General features: G+C 42.5%; 1 non-coding gene across 1 annotated transcript; it reads right to left on the reverse strand.

Moving 5' to 3' along the window:
- Window positions 1–19,466: 19,466 nt before the first annotated feature.
- Window positions 19,467–19,630, reverse strand: LOC117271319 (U1 spliceosomal RNA). Its single transcript, XR_004502868.2, has one exon. It is a non-coding gene; the product is annotated as a U1 spliceosomal RNA (small nuclear RNA).
- Window positions 19,631–20,108: the final 478 nt, after the last annotated feature.

The following is a 20,108-nucleotide window of genomic DNA, read 5'->3' on the forward strand; positions in this document are numbered from 1 at the left end:
TATATATATATATATATATATATATATATATATATATATATATATATATATATATATATATACATACATACATACATACATACATATATACACATACATATATATATATATAGCCTATAACTGCACTTAATAGCTGTCATTTCAGTACATAGGAAGAGAGTTCAAATAAAGAGAAAGTATGAGTAGTATGACAAACCCGGCACATTTAAGTAAGCCCATTTTAACTGGCCTCACATTTTCTTCTACAGATACAGAGTGAAGTAAAAGAAAATGGAGTTCAAGGCAGCTTCTCATTCAGCAGGTGAGTCAAGGGTGAAGGCTGGGATATTTCTTCATCACCTCCTGTGTCCTTCACACTAAATCTAGTATTTTACAGTTTGTTTCCAGTGTGATTTAATAGTTTGTTTGTGTCATTACATTGTCACTAAAAGACCCTTTCACACATATGTGGTTTGTTGAACCTACAAACTTACAGCTTTAGTACTTTTATCATGGGTGAAGTCCCAAATCACTTTAACAGTTCAATGTTTTTCAGCTAAGAGACCTGGAACAGATCCGTTGTTGCCTGTCTTGTGTATTCTGGACACAAGTGTACCACAAGATAGGCAACAATGTGTTCTGAAAGCCACGAAGGAGGCCAAATTATGCCAGTCATCCAAACCCTCCATAATATATGATGACAGCAGACTGAGGGATCCAAAGACAGCTTGTGAGGAAGGTAATATCTCTGCATAAGTGTCACAGAAGCACAACTAACATATGATCCATGTAGATGTGTTTGCACCTGACCCATCCTGCACAGTGCTGCAGGCATGCCAAGCTACTGCACTTATAAATAACTTACGTGTTTAATATTTGTAATAACCTTTCCAATGTGTAACTCTTCAGCTAAAAAGAAGTGCTTCCTGATAACTGACAATCCCACAGAGAAGCAGTATCTGGGTCAGCTCATTATCACATTCGGAAAGTACGATGGCAAAAGTTTCAAGTGGCTGATTGAAAATGACATTGGATATCTCAAATTGTGAGTATTCATTACTAAACACAATCACACATTGTATGAGTTGTTTTTCTTAAATTCAATAACATATTCTCTATTTTAGTATCCTCGATCGCCACGTTAAGGAGAGCCGCCACCCAGACAGGAAAGGTGCAATTCAGGCCAAGTGGGTGAAGGATTACCTGCACCGGTACGTGGAGTTGTTCCCTTCAGTCTCCTGCCACCTGGAGGTAAACGTGGACAGGGCCATTTATGGTCAGGGCCGCTTCAGGTCGTTCACGTTCCAGGAGATGTGGCGGTGGTACAGCCTTCATAAGTGCCTCCAGGCGGATCCTCAAGCCGGAAGCGACCACGAGCGAAAGATGTCTCAGGAGGCTTTCTGCTCAGTCAGACAGTGGCTCGTGATGAAGGAGGATGACATCTCTTCCAAGTCGCTGAAGTGCTTCCGGCACTACATTTTAAACAAAGAACAAGAGGTAGGTCAAAGCTCCTCAAGTAAAAAGCAGGGTGTAGTTCATATGACAAACCTCAAGCCTGTTCTCAAACTGCACTTTACAGAAATCTCCCCAAAAAGCGGCCCCTCCAGCAGCAACTGCCACTTCCAGCACCTCAGGGTCTAGAGGTGATGACAAACAGGCAGATGATGCTCTGCTGGCAGAGGCACTCGACACTTTTGAAAGTCAAGGTATATCAGTTTATCTTCTTGGATTAATATTACTTCACGAACCTCATTATTGCAGAATCTGTATCTAATATAACCAGCTACAGAATAACACTGAGGATGGTTCTACAGTTCAGTCCTTTTGCTGCTTTGACACAGATTTTTGTCCTCATGGCTGCATAAGCTTTTGTCCTGATTTCCTTTCAGGGGACAATGACCTGACCCCTCCAGATGCTGCCTCCCAACTACACCCTCCACAGCCGTCACAGACAGGAGCCATTCCACCGTCACCTGTAAGCCCATAGTTCATAGATTACACTGATCATGTCAACATTTAGGTTTTATACTAAATACACTGATCTCTTTAAAGGGTCCTTCGTCAGCTCCTGCTGGTGAAAAAGGGACGACGTCTGATGTGACTGAGGCAGCAGTAGCTGCTACTCCAAGTGAGGTAATACATGCAGCTTAATAGAGAAACAGCCTTATAGTCAGAGCACTTACTGGTTACTAAATGAAGGTCGTGTCTTTGTTATTCAACCAGGTGACATACGAGGGGTGGCACAAAATGTGGGAGTCCGGTCCTCATGGGCTCCCCGAGGCAGACATCAGGTGACTGAAAGAGGATGCTGAGAGAGGGCTCTTTCAACACCAGATGTCATTTGAGGACAAGCACAGGAAAATCAGGAAAAGGAAAGTCCTCAAAAGTGACGGAATGTGGTTTCATCCACCTGAATTTCCTGGAGTGGTGGTGGGAGGAGGAGTGCCCTCTGCAGACTCTTTTTCACAGCCGGGTGTTTTTTTGGAGACCAGTCGGTGTGTGGGGATACAGCCTTCGCTCTCCCAGGTCTGAGTGCCCAGCGCGTGCCAAGAAGGACACTTTTCTGTACTGCTGTGGCTACTCAAAGACTGTCAGGCAGATCTGCCACATGTCCGGCTGGTACTCGATGCTGACTGAGGTCCTGGCCTGTAATGCTTGCAGGAAAGCTGCCCAGGAGTCAAAAGGACCATTCCACTGGCCGCTTCCTGGCATGGGATGCAGGCATTTTAAACCAGCTGAGTCCAGCTCACAGAGCCGTGTTCCCCGCTGTTTTAACACTCAGGTGAGTGTCTGAGTTATTTTACTGTAAATTGAATTCTACAAGATTGTATTAGAACATGTCATTCTTAACGATTGTGCTGTAATTTCAGACGCGGCGTGGACAAGCAGGTGATCCGCCTGATGAGGGATCGCACTCAGGGCAACACCATGGCCAAAGTATGGAGGCAGGTCCAGGAGAGCCACTGTGAGGAGTACCTGCACAGGAAAGACCTCTACACCACCCTCCTCAGCCAGCTCAACAAACCTGGTGGGATCACAAGTAAGTCAGATTTGAGTTGTCTTTTTGTTTCAGTGTATAGAAACATGAATTCTCTGTCAGATGTAGCTAAGAGATCATTTCCATCTGCCAGCCTTAATAATGAGACCTAATACAACAGAAAGCTCCCTCATTCCTGTTACAGTGTGCACTGTAACAGGAATGAGGGAGCTTTCTAAGAAGACTTACACTGAGGCAAAGAAAATACAAAAAATACTTATTTACACACTAACCTTTACTTACCTTACATTATTAATACTTACCGTAATCCTGGTGAATATTGCTGGTAACACTGAGCCCGTTAGATTCTTCTACCCCTGATGGAGAGAATTAAAACTGTCAGTAGCACAAATAGAGATCCTACAGTCTAATGTTGAAGTTCACTATGTTTGTGTTTCCAGGGATTCTCAAACATCAGTGTCAGTGACCACCACCGTAGCGGGAGCTGCCGTCACGGAGTCTGCTGAGGAAAACCTTCCTGATCTCTGAGACAGAGAACATTGAGGACTACCGTACTCAGATCATGTCCAAATTTGGGAAAGTCCTCAAATACGACTCCACCAAGAAGGTAATTTTGATGCAGTCTGTCAAACAGGAACATATAATTGAAGAAATAGTCATTAAGTCAATTTAAATTAAGTGTTGATTATGTTTTAGTGATCATTTAGTTTGAATGCAGTACAGAAACGAAATCTGATGAAATTATGACCAAGCATCATACAGATGTCTTTTAGCTCTCTTCTTCAGCTGACACCTTGAAAAGTATAAGAAAATAAAAGACATAGATCTCCCTGTCACTCTTCATGTCTCAAAAGATAGTGTCTGTGGATAAACAGTCCCTGAATAGTTAACACAAAAGATATGTGCTACAATTACTGAAAATGTATCACTATTGTCCATTTTAAGGCACACTTACAAACATCAGACATGACTTCAAAACAAATGGCACACAATTACAGTGTGCACCTCTTGGATCACGTGTAGAATAACCTTATTTTAGAGCTGTACGTTTTTCCTCTGCAGCAATGTCATCACTAAATGGCATCATAACATGTCCCTTTATGCCCTTAACTAAACTCTGGTCCTGTGAGCACTAAATTGCTTAGCCCAACATTATTTTCAGGTGGACGCATTTCTATACTGTTGACGCCTTTTTTATTACATTTGTAATCAGTTTTTATCGGCTTGATGAACACAAATAATTATCACTTTATGACAAAAGTATATACAATAAACATCTCAATAAAGTTACTTAAGACAGTTTTTACACACACATACACCCACGGTTATACTGCTGTTAATGGTTGAGTCTCTCTGTTTTCTGTTTATCATCAGATTTGCAAGAAACTTTCTGGAGACAGAAAAGGCACTGCAGAATGGTGCACCAACGTGGCCAATGAACTTGGTCAGATCCTCATGGCTGTAGTCACATGTGAGGAGTCTCTGGACAAAATGCGGCCAGTGGCTGAAGGCCTCATGGAGAGGTACAGAAGAGCAGGAGAGGCACCTCCTGAACTGATGTACGTGGACCGCGGCTGCTGTCGCGTTCATGGTGTGTCACACCTGGAGCAGCTGTTCAGTGAGTGGGCCGACAGTGGCATGATGGTGCGGCTTGACATCTTCCACTGGATTCACAGATTTGATGCAGCTGTCAGAACAGATCACCACCCAAGTACGCTCTCTTCAAGTCTGCGCTCTCTGCTGCGGTGTTCTCATATAATAAGGACGACATGGCGCTGCTCATCCAGGCTATACGTGCAGGTCACCACTCCAAGTATGATTCCCTCTCTGATGTTCAGATCATTGAAATGCATGTCAGCAAAAATGATCTCAAGCATTATGTCAGGAGGATCACTGTTGGAGCCCTGGAGACATTTGCACGTGTGCAGAATGCCATCGACATCCTGAAGGGACCGGCTGGGATGGATGAGAACCAGGTCCACCTGCTCAAGGATGCAGCAGCCATTGACCGTGTCTGGGAGAACCAGCAGAAACACCTGGAGTGTCTTCAGGATCCACCAGGGAGAGACATGTACACCATCACCAAGCACATCACCTGTAATGGTGTGCACCTGCCACATTACAGCACAGTGAGAGGAAGCAACAGCCTGGAGGGATTCCACTCCTTCCTGCCCAGCATGATACCGGGGCCCCACTGTGCCGCAGTCCCCTTCCAGGTGTATCTCCTCAGTGGAATTGCACGCTGGAACTCTGACAGGGAGTCAGCCGCCGTCAAAGGCCAGAAAGGGAGGAAGCACATGGTGTACGTGTCTCCTCTGATAGACCGCCTCAACCAGAGGTGCCAGGACTTGTTTGGCGAGGTTGAGGAGGCAAACTACCGGCCTCCTGTGCCTGCTGGGGACGAGCGAATTGGTTTGGAGTATCTGTTCTCTCAGTCGTCAGAACCGTTCAGCGCTCCAGACCATTACGCTCAGACCAGAGAGACCCTTCAAGCAGCGGAGGATGAAGATGATGAGGTGGTTGCTGCTGAGGTGGTTGCTGATGAGGTGCATGCAGACACAGAGGGATCCCTGGAGAATGATGTGGGCTACAACTCTGACAGTGAGAGCGACAATCTGACTCCGTTGAAGAAGGGTCTGCATCTCACCAATCAGGTTGTGGCTCCTGAGCTTGATCCCTGTGTTAAACCTTCATTAAACACCACAGTAAGAAGGTCAATTACATCATCTATATACAACTGCTAAAACTCAGTGGACAGTCTTGTCTGGACCAGGACTTTTACCAGAGTTTAATTGTTGGACTGCATTCACCACTTCATCTTTTCTGATATTACCAATAAGATCAGTGAAGGTCAGCGAACTGTATAAAGGGACATGTTTTGACAGAATATTAACACAGTCAGCATCTCTATCTATTTTTTTATATGCATCAGCACAAAGGTCTCTGATCACTTCTCTTTTCTGCCTTTCACCATGGACAGTATCACCAAAATTATTTTTTATAGATTTAATAACTGTACTTACTGATTTAAATAAGTCATTGTTATGTTTATCTAGTTGCAATTTAATATCTGACAGTTTCTTCTTTAATAGATCTTTCCTTCTTCTGTTTAAGACTAATATATTTCTTCATTAATGTATCATAATTTATATTTTTAACTACATTTGTCTACATTTGTATTTCAAGAAATCTTTTATTCTATGTTTTAATATTTCCCATAATTTATATCAGATTATATCAGAGTTTTTAGTTATATTGTTGTTTCAGTTCTATTAATAAGTCTGTATGTTTTAAACACTGAGTATTTAGTTTCCAGAAACCTCTGTTAGTGGAGGTTCCACATGACTGATAGGTTTTCACTACGAAGTGATCAGAGAAGTCATTAAAAACAGTTGAATAATGAGTTTTAAAATGTGAAGACACATAAATTCTATCTATTGGAGTTTTGGTTTTAGTGTCAAACCTTGTAAAATAAAGTCCAGAAGGATGAACAGCTCTACATACATCTATCAACTTAGCTTCATTACAGATTTCTAAGAGTTTAACTTCTGGGCTCAGTTTAAATGTTCTTGTGCTGCATCTGTCATTTTCATCCATTACTGTACAAAAATCTCCACATAAAATAATTCTATATCCAACCAATATCAATTCTCTAAGTCTTTTAAATAACTGGACTTTCTTACAAGCATCTGGCGCAGTATACAGATTAGTAGTAGTATATTTTTCACCGATAATAACAATCCAGCATCAGTAGTCTTCCCTGAGATAATCTCTCTTCTTCTAATTATGTTAACATCGTGATTTCTGAAAAATATACCAACACCATCAGCTTTACTTTCACCTACAGATATTACACATTTCTCTTTTTGCCACAATTTACTAACATCATCAACATCATTGTTCGTATTCAGTCTCAGTTCTTGAGTACATAAGATGTCAAAGTCAGTATTAAGTAGATATTCAGTTTTGTCCTTTCTTAATGACATCGTCTGAATACCACGAGCATTCCAGGTGGCATCTTTAAAAAAACTCATGGTAAGAGTTGATGTCAGTCCTAAGGTGTAGGCTTGTCATCAAGCAGGAAGGTGCAGACCTTAAGCCCGTCAGGCTGTAGGACCAAGTGCTGGTGACGGGGCTGTTGTGGTTGGTCTGCTGGCTGGCTGCAGGGCTGCTGATGTTGATGTTGAAGGGCTTTCTTAGAGTTGCGCTGCTTGGCGGTGGACTCTCTGGAGCGCTGCTGCTGAGCGGTAGACTGAGGGTGGGGCTACTGCTGACGGTGTGCCGGCTGACTACTGGGCTGCTGCTGCTTCTGGACAGGTGGAATGTTGGGTTGCTCAGCGGTTGGCTGGAGGGTCCGCTGCTGCTCGTCTGACAACAGGCCGGGCAGCCACTGCAGTGTTGGCAATAGACCTGGCTGCTTTGGTGCTCTTGTTTTATTAGTATAGCAGTTTGAGCAGGTGAAAAAGGTGTGACCTGTTCCTCTGCACAGGCTGCACAAGCCTTCTGCTGTACAGTCTTTGGCCTTGTGAAGCAGCTGGATGATTGTCTCAGGTAGATGATGTGACTGTTGTATGGTCCAAGAGAGATGGAACTTGGTATTTCAATATTTTGTTTGGTTCTGTCTTTGTGCATCTTGACCTTGTACTTTCTAACTCCGTACCAGATGCCAAACTTATCCAGTGATTTAGTGCAATGTAGAATAGTGCACTAAGCAGAGGTCTATGTCGTGGTGAAACAGCTGCCACCAATGATAGTTCTGGGTAACAACAGGGGCTACATTCACTACCAGGGCCTGCCTAAGCTCTGCTGCAAATGTTGTGAATATGGGCACCTGGCAGAAGCGTGCAAGCAAATCATTTGTGGTTAATGTAGAGAAAATGGACACACTTTTGAGGAATGTACCAATGGCGGAAAATACAATCTCTGTGGGGAAACCAACCACCTCTTCAGAGACTGCCCCATGTCTTTTGCCAACAAAATGAAAGCAGTGAAGCAACCAGAAAATGCACAGAATGGTAGACAAAATGATGAGTTTACAGAGCTATTTGAAGAGGCTGGGCTGTAAAATTCAAATCTCCCACCAAATCCTGTGATTGGAGAACAGGGATCAGGTGAAGTGGGAGAAAAGGAGGGGCCTGCAATCGCCCCACCAGTGAAAAGTGTGGAAGAGGTTGGGGTGATGCAGGCAGAGGGCGGAGCTAGCATAGACCATGAAATTGATAGTGAGGATGCCACCCTCCCCAGTGCCCAGCAGGCCAAGAGGCCTATATCAGAATTGTCCTCTGACTCACCTGTGGTTTCAGAGAAGAAGGGAAAAGCTACGACTCAGACAGTTCATCTGTGGAGGAACCCAGAGTCTTCCCTTCCGATTCTCCAAATGAGGTCTAATTTTTAACCATAGCTCTGCAATCAACCCCTAAAGACTCAAAACTTAACGCAAACCTGCGGCAGAGACCAACTCCAAGAGTCCGAAAGGGAAATGGAGTTCGATCCTGTCACCTTTCACCCATAAGAGTGAAGGAAGAGCTCCATTCACACAAATGTGACTAAATGTCTTTTTGAAGATATTGTTATAACACTGAAGTGTCTCTTTTAGTCTTTTAAAATCTCATATTTGTTATTTTTAACCATACTTAAGACTCTCACCTTTTCTACTATCAATGTGAGAAGCATAAAGTCGAGAGTTAGAGCTCAGACTGTTTTATCCTGTCTTAACGCTTTTAAGTCAGATGTGTTTTTAATACAAGAATGAGGCCTACCATTTTAAACCACTATAGAGAATGGGAGAACTTATGGCCAAGAACATCAATCTGGAGCAGATCAAATGAAAGCTAAAATGATGGAGTGGCAATTTTGATCAAAAATCCTCTTGGCTTAGTGAAAGGCAGTACTGTGGTGAGAAATGGCCGGGCACTTTTAACACTCTTGACTTGTATGGGAAAGGATTTTAATATCTTAAATATTTATGGCTTTAATGATAAAAATGACAGGTATGACTTTTTAGAAGACTTGCAGTCTGGTCAGTCTGATGGCACCAGAGCCTCTTGCATAGATTACATTTTATCCCGTGACTGCCCACCAGCCGATGCTATCTTAACACCTGTTTTCTTTTCCGAACACGCAATGCTATCCTTCACCCTATCACTACCTTCTGGTGTGACTTCAGGAAGTGGTCTGTGGAAAATCAACTGCTCCTTTCTAGAAGATAGGGAGTTAGACAGTATAGGGAGCAGTACAGAGAGTGGCAGACCCTTCAAGACTTTTACTATACACGTGCACACTGGTGGGAAATGGTGAAGGGACAGACCCCGACTTTCTTTAGACAGGCAGGTGAGAGAAAAAAAAAAAAAAAAGAGGGATGACAGACTCATGTTGGGGACTGCAAAAACGACTTCAGAGATATTTTAACCTAAACCAACAAGGGATAGATTTTAAAGAAGAAATAAAACAAGTTAAAAAAGAGATGTCAGTTTTAGCAGAAATGAAAAACAAGGGTGTAATTGTAAGAAGCAGGGAAAGGGAGATAGAAGAAGGGGAGAAGTGCACAAGATACCTTTTTCAGAAAATTGTAAATAAAGGGGTGAACATTTTAAAACTTAAAACAGAAAATGTGTGCACTGCGAAAAAAACAGAAGAAATTAAAACAAACAGAACCATTTTATAAAGAACTATATGGAAATGACTGAAGTTTTAAAATTCACTGAACACAGAGTGGAGGACAGTGTGCTTTTAACCCAAGATTTTACACTTTTAGAGTTAAAAAAAAGAGTTTTAAAGCAGAGAAGTCTCCAGGACAAGATACGCTTCCCTTGGAATTTCATCTGACTTTTTGGGACATTTTAGCACCTGACTTACTCGCTGTTTTTATGGAATTTGAAATACCTGACTGACTTCCTGGCAGTTTTAGAATAGGGATAGTGACTCTACTCCACAAAGACAAATACAAGACTGACCTAAAGAACTGGAGACCTATCATGCTTTTAAATCTTGACTGTAAACTTTTTAGCAAACTTTTATCATTACAAATGACTTTGTTTTTAGAAGACTTGATTCACCCGGATCAAGCCTGTGCCATCCCGGGGAGGAAGTTCACAGACAGCCTCATACTAATCTGGGACGCCATCAGTTATGTGAGAGACAGAAACATCCAGCTAGTAGTCCTATATTTAGACTTTGAGAAAGCCTTTGATCAGGTTTACACCAGTACCTTTTCCAGGTACCGCAAAAAATGGGGTTCCCAAAGAGGTTTATAGCTTGGGTGGGGTTGCTGTATCGGGGCATTACCAGCAAATTTGTTGTTAACAGGCATCTCACAAAAGCAGTCAATATAAACTGCGGTGGCATCAAGTTTACAGTCCTTAATAATGTTTTGGAGTGTATACGAACTGGCATCAAGTTTTACAGAGGATGTTGATCTTCTGCCTGCTATATCTACAATGCAGTTTAAGTCATCTCCAATAATGACTTCCTTCCCACAGTGAATCAAAGTTTGAATGGTGTGTAGTACCACTTGATGATCTTGAGTCTCAGTGGGGTAGTAAACATTTATATCTCTGAATCTAGTTCCTCCTCCCTCTATATCCACCAACATTAGTCTTCCATCTATAACTCTCTCAACCCTCTGGATGTGAAACTGAAAAGGCTGAAAAGGATTGCCAACCCTTAGACTCTATTTTTATTGTCCTCTGACCACACTGACTGTCCATGTGTCCATCTGTTTTCATACAGTTTGTAATTTTCTTTGAAGGCAATAGAACACTCCTGAAGAACAAATATGTCCCCTCCACCTCTATGTAGAAAAATGAAAAACAGACTGACATTTTACAGGGTCATTTAGGCCTCTGGTGTTAATGGTGACAATCTTAAAGGGTGACATTATTGGTTTTAGGTGGTAAGAGAGATCCAGAGTCTACAGAAAAAGAGAACCTCAAACCATCGGGGGAGACCTGTCTTTTTTCTTTTTCTTCTTCTTTTGTGATGTCCAGTTTCCCTCCACCTCCTTTACGCCACCAATCATTTGAGTGGCCCAGAAAAGGGGAAGAGGTGGACAAGGAGTCAGACCACACCTCTGGATCCAGACCTGATATGGAGGAGTCCTCTGATGTCTCCTGGGGCCGCTTTCAAGATAGTGTACCAGCTAGGGGGGTATCTGAGGGCAGAGGGGAAGAGGGAAGCACACCTGTGTCCCCAGCTGGAGCCTGACTGACCAGATGCAGGGTGCTGACAGTGCCATCAGGGGAGGGTAAGTCTGCCAACATAAAATCTAGGAGATCTCTACAGTCCTCGGATGACACTGGGCCACTGTTGGGACAAGTCAACAAAGGTTGGCCAGCTGGGAGGTCCTCCTGGGAATGCTGTGCAGGTGTGAGACAGTCAATTCAGTTTACCATGCATCCATCTGGGGGGCCCCTAGTGGCCGCGGGGCCCTAAGCAGCCGCTTAATTCGCTTATAGGGAGGGTCAGCTCTGCCGTAGAGGTTTCATTTCATATGCCGGTCACCATGTCTGTGTTGTGGGCTGTATTTCTGCCGTTTCTGCAGAGGGTGGCGCTGCAGTTGGCTACAAGGTGAGATGAACAGCCACACTTCCTGCAGGTCTTTGGTTGCCCAGCATAAAACACATGGCCCCTAACTGGTCCCAGCTGGATGGTGGAAGGCAAGTGGTGAAGTCAATCAGCGTTAACTTCTCTCCTCAGCCGCACATAAAAACACCTGGCCCCAGTTCTAATTCCATCCTCATCCCTCATTTCCATGCTTCGTAAAAAGGTACAATGAAAAGACAACCATGTGGCTATGTCTTCAGTTGCAACTTTTTCAGAGTACATGATCACACAGTCACTATTTTTGGTTCCCTCTCTGAAAGTGGGATCAGAAGAACTTTACTGAGTCTTGGACTGTCCTTTTTCTGGTGAAAACACTCCAGGAATTGCTCAAACAAGCTGTAAATTGTGAAGATTACCTCAAAAATCTTCTTTCCAGGCAGGGAAAACACATAGTCCAGTTAAGGATGGCTAAATTCTGTCTGGATGATGCTCTAGAGGTGATCCATTTCCAAGTCATCCTGAAGTTGAAACAGAACTGCATTCCTTCTGCAACCAGTAGTTGTCATTCCAAAGACCATGATTTCATTACACCAGTGGCAGAGAAAGGCAAGATGTGACTAGGAGTGATACCTGATTAGAGAAAATACCATTATCCACAAGGCACACACAGGGCACTCATTCACAGCCATACAATAATAACTGATGGTGTTCACTATACAGCAATTACCAAAACCATACACTATAAAGGCTCTGATAATCTACAGGACGTTAATATACAACACTTTTGTAATGAGACTGACAAATTTTATTCACGTTTTACTTGACAAGATTTAAAAAATCAGTGGAAAGAGTTTAAAATACATTTGTCTCCTCACATTCAGCTCACATTACAGACACTTTGATTGGCTTTGGCATTCTGCACATGCACCACTTTTTCTTTCACGGGCTTTCACCCGGAGGAAGAAGAAAGAGAGCGGGAAAGAGAAAGAGCAGCAGTGCCGTAACTCCCTGAAAAACAAACACCATGGCAATCAAGAAGCAGAAGAAGCATTTTTAGACGGACGAGGAAACTACATTCATGCTCCGACAGCTAAAGGAGCAAAACATCTTCTGCATGAGGAGGAGGTGGTCTATTCAAGCCAGGCAACATTGGAGCTCCAGACAGGCAGGTGTCTTCCTGGGGAGTTCAAACCCATTGAGGAGGTACATCCGAACCAGCGGGGACTGCTGGTAACTGAACAAGAGAGGCCCGTCGCCCAGGTGATGCGGCAGCTCCAGGAGGACCTGCTACACGGCCAACCAGACTCAGCCCCTGAGGAGTGCCGCCCACCCAGTGCCACACCATCTGACTGCAGAGACCTCTGAGACCTCCGAGACCTAGGCCTCCAAGACCTGTCCTCCCCGGGTGGTGCTGCAAGCTCTTCCATCCCCTCCTCGTCCACTGAGAGCACACCACCTTTGAAACAGCCCAAGGGGATCTCAGGGACCCCCTCCATCAACGTCCCAGATGTAGAGGTATGGTCTAACGCCCCACCCCCCTCTACCCCCTTTCTAGACCTCGAGTCTTAAAAAATGTGACAGAACGAGGTAAAAGCTCTTGGATGCTTAATGTTTCTGTGCTGCAAGATGAAGGGGTGGTTAGAAAATTTAAGAAAAAGTTATCTCTCTGGTCTTCTCTTCAGTTCGCCTTTGACTCCATTGGGGAATGGTGGGAGGATGTGAAAGGTAGCGCTAAGTCATTTTTCATAGAGGAAGGTACAAGAGTAGCAAGAGGAAAGGCTTTAAGCTAAATAAACAGCAGGCTAAGTTGCAGCGTCTTCATTTATTATCTCATGCTGGCTGGCCGATGAAATAACTATGCTAAAAAGAGAAATGTTAAACGCCTCCGTATCAGCTAGCCATGGCTTGCTAACACGTAGCAGATTACAACATATTCAATTCAATTCAATTTTATTTATAAAGCCCAATATCATAAATCACAATTTGCCTCACAGGGCTTTACAGCATACGACATCCCTCTGTCCTTATGAAGCAAATTAAAAATGCACAAGATATTTTTTTTTTCACTAGCACAACCTAGAAATGTCATTGAAGCACTTTACGAGAGGAATGGTAATGAAAAGACTGAAATGAATGATATACTTACCTGTGTTCACTCCTTTTACTCCGATCTCTACAGATCTGAGGAGTTAGATGAAACAGCCATGTCACAGCTACTGTCAAAAATAAATAAAAAAGTAACTGATGTTAATGGAAAACTTGAAATTGAACTGTCTGTAGAGGAACTAACAAAAGCAGTGAATAGTATGGCAAACAACAAAGCCCCGGGGTCAGACGGCTTGCCGAAAGAATTATATGTGACCATTTGGGAAGAATTAAAGGGCCCGCTTCTTGAAATGTTCGAGAGTTTGAGTATTGGAACATTACCATCATCCCTTAGAGAAGGCTCCATCACTCTCTTGTTCAAAAAGGGAAACAAAAAAGATATTAAAAATTGGCACCCCCTCACACTACTTGGGGTTGACCGCAAAATTTTAGCGAAAGCACTTTTCTTCTGTTTACACAAAGTAATAGATCAGAATGTAGGAGTAGAACAGACTTGTGTAGTATCAGGCCGAAGTATGGGTGACAGTCTCGCCCTGGTGCAAGACTCTTATCTGTATGCAGTAGACCGCAAGCTTCCTCTCTGTATATCAGGCCTAGACTTAGAAAAGGCTTTTGATAAAATTAACCATGATTATTTTAAAAGAGTTTTGTTGAGTTTTGGTTTTGGTCCTCAGCTGAGGGCCTGGATCAATCTATTGTATGTTAACTGTTGTAGTAAGGTTATTGTGAATGGCACTCATACTGCTCCCTTTAAGGTACAGGGTGGGATTCGACAAGGTTGCCCTCTAGCTGTCATTTTGTTTATTCTTGCAATAGAGCCTCTTGCTTGTGCTATCAAACAGGATCCCTCTATCCACGGCCTGCTTGTTCCTGGGAGTGGAGGGAGGGAAGCCAAAGTGTCACTGTACATGGACGATTTGAGTATTTTATGCGGTGATAACAGATCTGTTTTTAATAGTCTCAGATGGTGCAATCTCTTCTCTCGTGCCTCTAGGGCTAAACTAAACAGGGCCAAGAGTGAGATCTTATATCTGAATTGGTGGGAGGGTAAATTGGATCTTGGCCTGGAGGAAAAAACAGACAGAATAAAACTACTAGGAATTGAGATAGGGAGGGAGATGGAAATGGTAAATTGGGAACAAAGGCTCCCTAGAATAAAAGGGAAACTGCACAGCTGGGAACAAAGAGATCTCACCATCACAGGGAAGGTCCTGGTCCTGAAGGCAGAGGTCCTGGCCTCCCTCACCTTTCTTGCAGCCACCATACCAGTCCCCAACTTTTTCCTCACTGGCCTGAGAAAAGCAATGTTTTAATTTATATGGGGTTCCCAACAGGAATTGCTAAAAAGAGAAATAATGTACAAGCCTCTGAACAAAGGAGGAAAGGCAGTACCTGACTTCTGTGCCAAACTTGATGCTTTGTTTCTTCTTCCTATTGTCAATGCTGTGTTGAGTGATAATGCCAGTCTATGGTGTAATTTTGCAAGACTTTGGGTGGGTCATGGGATTTTAGCTGGAATGGGTAGAAGGATCCCTCTTGAAACCCCCCATGCAGAGACGAGGCTAGCCTTGTATGAAAAAGCTTTGACAATCTTCAAATCTGCAAAATTGGAACAGTCTCAATCAGGAGATATCTACAGAAAAAACATCGAGGAGAGACTTTCTACCCATTCCTTGGGCCTTGTCCCAGTGGGAATTTTTGTAGAGACAAAGTGTACCCAGATCTGGAAAAATGTAAACTGCAAATCACTTTTTAACAGTCATAAAGATCTGGCCTGGAAGGCAGTTCATGGCTGCCTCCAGACCAGAGCCCTTCTGTATAGAAGGAGATGCACCAGAAGCCCAGTGTGTCCTAGATCAAACTCATGTGGATGAATCTGTAATCCATCTCTTTTGGGACTGTCCATTTGCACAAAGAGTGTGGGGAATTGTTAACACATGGCTTATAGACTTGCATAGGAGTCGTGATGCTGATGATATATTGTATGGTGATATGGACCCAAAAGAAACCGGTAAAGATGTAAAATGGTGGACGGCTATTAACTGCACTAAAGATGGAATATGGAAATGTAGAAATCTGTTAGCATTTAAGAATGTCTTTAAATCCCCAGAATCTGCTGTGAAGATTGCTTTCACATTAGTCAAAGACTACATACGCATAGACAAAAAGAAACACAGCTGTGATGAACTTACTATATTGTGGAAAACTCAAAATGTTTTTATTAGAGAGTTAGTGTGTGATGTAATTTAACAATCTTGTAAACTTGTATTGTACCTCGATCTTTGTGTCTGCTTTGAAAAGTTTACCGTTGTATTAGTAAAAATGTAAAATTGGGGAAAAGTAATTTAAATGAAAAAGATATGTTTTTTTAAAAATGTTCCTTTTGCCATTATCTACTGTAACTGTAAATATCATGTATTGATTCACCTTTGACATTTATTAATAAAGCGCCTAAAAATTGGAAAATTGACAAAGATCCCAGAGATCCATGCAAACAAATTTACAGAGGATGCATATTTGGAGAGCCACAAAACCCAAATTGTCCCGTCAAATTTATTAAATATTTATCTCTTTGTCCCCCTGATGCTTAATCATTTTACCTGCACCTGCTTAAAAAAGATCAACAGAGAGGCTGTGTGGTACTCTCGGGAGCCCATGGGCCACAACTGGCTCAGGCAAATGCTGCCCAGAATCAGCGAGGCCGCTGGACTCTCTCGAAGATACACTAACCACAGCCTGAGGGCCACGGCTGTGCAGTTGCTATCCCAAGCTGGCCTGGAGAGCAGGGAGATCATGTCGGTCACTGGCCATAAATGTGAGGGCAGCCTTTGCAGCTACTGGGCACCCAGCATCTCCGACCGGGAGAAGTGGAGTAAAATCCTCTCCTCCGCTCCAGAAAACAGCAGCAGTTTGTCTGGTGAACGCCTCTCCTCTGTCACTAAACTGTCAGCAATTTAATAATACTGATGCCAGTTGTAACAGTTGTAACAATTGTGTTTTCAGGTACAGCAAATGGCGCGGTGGAAGGAGAGGAAGAAAAAACAATCAACATCAACATCCTAAAACATTCTCCCTCTCTCACTTCACGATAAACGGAAACGTCCAATTCAATATTAATTATCATTAGGCTGCCGTTGCCATGGATATAGAGTACAGACACATTTCTTTTTGCAAATTTTGAATCAATAAAACGTGCTTTAATCATTATTTTGTGTCACTGTGTCATCACTGAATGTTTTAGTAGTAAGCCATGTTCTAATAAAATAACTCCCTTCAGGGGATTGGAACCCTTCCAATCTTGTTAGGAATTATTTTTCAACAGTCACCAGCTCACTATACATTATCCCTTACGGAGCCTATCTCTATGTTTCTCTGTGTGAAACTAATGGAATGGATTGAAATAAATATAATAATGTGACAGAAATCACTGCTCCTTTTAAAAGCCAAGGGTGATTAAGTTACACAACACAACAATACCAGGCCAGTTTGAGCATCTGTTCAGGAAAAAACAAATACGTTCATGCTTTTCTCACATGTGAAAATTAAATGTGAACACAGCACTTCTCCATTTACAGTCTCCTGACTCGCTCAACAGGTACTGGTTCCATTCAGTTTCCAGTGAGATACATGTGACGTGTCTCCACTTTGCAGTCTCCTGCAATTACAAGGAAAAGTACAGACATTGTAGAAAAGCTCAAAGTAACCAAAATTGCCAAACAAAAGTTTAAGAAATGTGCAACTTATAACATGTGAGTTTAGAAAGCTTGCGCCCCACATTTACAGTGAATACATTTGGCTAAGAGATGCTAGCACTATAGCATCTCTCCTAGAAAATAATCTTTATATTGTACAGTCAGAATGGGGAGGGGGGCACCGTTCCTGGAGGCACTGCAATACCTGGACCATGCATGGAGTGGACACTGAGAAGCGATGCTGACTGACAAGTGAAGTGGGAGACTCCTTCTCTCCTCGTTGTGACTATAACTTGCGGTTCAATATGATTTCTATGGCTACAAAAACACACCAACAAATTGTAAACGCGCAGTTTGGGAGAGGTGTCCATTAAGTTACCACAGCAATCTTTACATGATTATTACCATTTATGGTGTGACATGGTATAAGATATACTTTATTATACAACAGTTAGTTCCGGCCCTGCAATCTGATTGGTCGAGAGACAGTAAAACCGTGATGATATTGGAGTACAACATCACGGTTATTTCACTCTGTATATATCACTCCGCCTCACAGCTGATTGCAATCAACAATCAAATCAAAACTGACGGTTAGTGTCAGTTAGGTCAGCAGTTGCGTTGTAGGCTAATTAATTCATCCACTGTCAAACAGCCAAAAATATGGATTTATTTCCTAAAATAAGTTTTGAATTGAACTATGAATGGTCATCAGAGGAAGATGAGGGAGAGGAGAAGCTGAATCCATCTGAGCACACATCCAGGTTTGTCATTGTTTCATCAGCAGAGCTCAGTGACTTGGAGAAAAGCAACATACTGTCAGATCAGAAGGCAGAGTCGGCTGTGCCTGTGAAGTGACAGTCCACCATGCAGTCACCAGAGACTTATTTCACCGGCTGCACAGTTAATGGAAACGTGCTGATAAATGTGTATAAAGAGTTAGTGCCTGGCGCACCATGTCTGCGTTACATAGCAACGGTGACAGCGGAGTCCCGGGGGAACTATTTTTGTTGGCGGAAGACAAATAAAATGCTTAAATTATCTATTTTGTCCTCATTTTTCAACATTTCTTAATCAGCCTTGCTTATTTAACTGTTGACCTGCGGCCTCGTGCCTACGACCGAATCACAGCCGCGACGATATCACAGTACAACATCACTCCCTCTCGTGTGATATTGCTTAATTGATCTCCCAGGGGGGAAATTCAAGTATCACAGCAGCACAAGACAAAAACAAAGGACATTAAATAGAATAAGATTAAAGAGAAAAAAGTAAAAAATTAAAAATTAAGATAATAATAGATAAATAAAAGATAAAATAAAATTGCTACATCAATAAAATTGCTACATATGATACCAACTTTTATTAGTATTAACACAACACTCCATTCAAGCAATTTTAACTATGCATGTATCACTTACAGGTGTTCTGAGCCGTTGACTGTGTTAACCGTTAATGAGCCGACACGAAGGGTCGTCGTAATAAACTTTGCACCGCAAAATTAAACATTTCACCACAAATAGCATTTGAGTTAAACTCTGAATGGTCAGAAAATGACGAGGGGATGGAAAGAAGCCTGAACACTTCACTGCAAATATCCAGGTTTGCTCATTTAACATCAGAAGACGACGCAACGTGCTGATGAAGCTGTTAACTCATCAGCGTCAAACGTATTCATCCGAAGCGACGGTCAACAGGCTTATTTAACTGGTTCAAAATAAATGGAAAAACACAAATGTTACCTACATGATACACAGCAGCTGGCCTGTGGTAAAGTGTATGCCGAGTTAACAATAAAAGGAGCTAGCGAGTGTGTCGATATGTATGCTCGCGGAGCCACAGAAATCCTTAAAAAGACAAACAAATTATAACATGTTGCCACTTTTTACTGTTGATAAATGGCGCATGTAGAAATGTATGAAAGAAACAGGTCGAGCTGTTGTACTGAATATCAGCACGGATGGGATTCAGTTGTAAGCATGAGACTATAGCCTGAAATACAACTACACTCACTCTCGTGTTATAATGCTCAGTTTAATAACGTCACCGAAGTTATTATTGAAACCTTGAACGTAATATACTATCGTAATAAGCACATATTATTTTTCTCTGTATCAGCCCTGTTTTTCATTGTTTTTCCACAGTGTTATCAGGGGAGAGCGCGAACGCAGTCCCCCACTACCAGAAATTATGCAGTCGAGATTCCCACATTTGGGGAATTCGCAGAGGTCAGCTCAATCGGAGTGCAATGACTGAGCCTCGCCCTGGGTGAACCACCTTCATGATCATGGTATCTCCCCTGCCAGGTAAGTATGACTTGTACAGCGCTCACACAGGGCACTCATTCACAGTCATACGATGATAACTCATGGTGCTGGCAATTTATAGACATGACCAAAACCACACACTATAAAGGCTTTGATAATCTACACGACGTTCATATACAAGAAACTTTTTTGTACTAAGGCTGACAAAAATAAATAGTATTTTACTTGCGAAAAATCGGCACATATCCCATCATGCAGCGCTGTATAGCCATATCAAAAGCTGCCCTAACATAACCAGAATACCCATTTATCGCCAATAAATGAGCTAAAAACCTGAGCGAGTTCACACCAGACAAAGCTAAATTAATATGCAATCAAGTGTTGTTTGACCTGCATTTTAAAATCAATGGAAAGAGTGGAAAAACACGTTTGTCTCCTCACATTACAGATACTTCCTGATTACTTGTTTCGCCTTCTGCTGTTGGACAACTGACGTTCTGCTGCTGCCACCTGTTGGTCTGGAGT

Source organism: Epinephelus lanceolatus, chromosome 13 (genome assembly GCF_041903045.1).
Source record: "Epinephelus lanceolatus isolate andai-2023 chromosome 13, ASM4190304v1, whole genome shotgun sequence".
NCBI lineage: Eukaryota > Metazoa > Chordata > Actinopteri > Perciformes > Serranidae > Epinephelus > Epinephelus lanceolatus.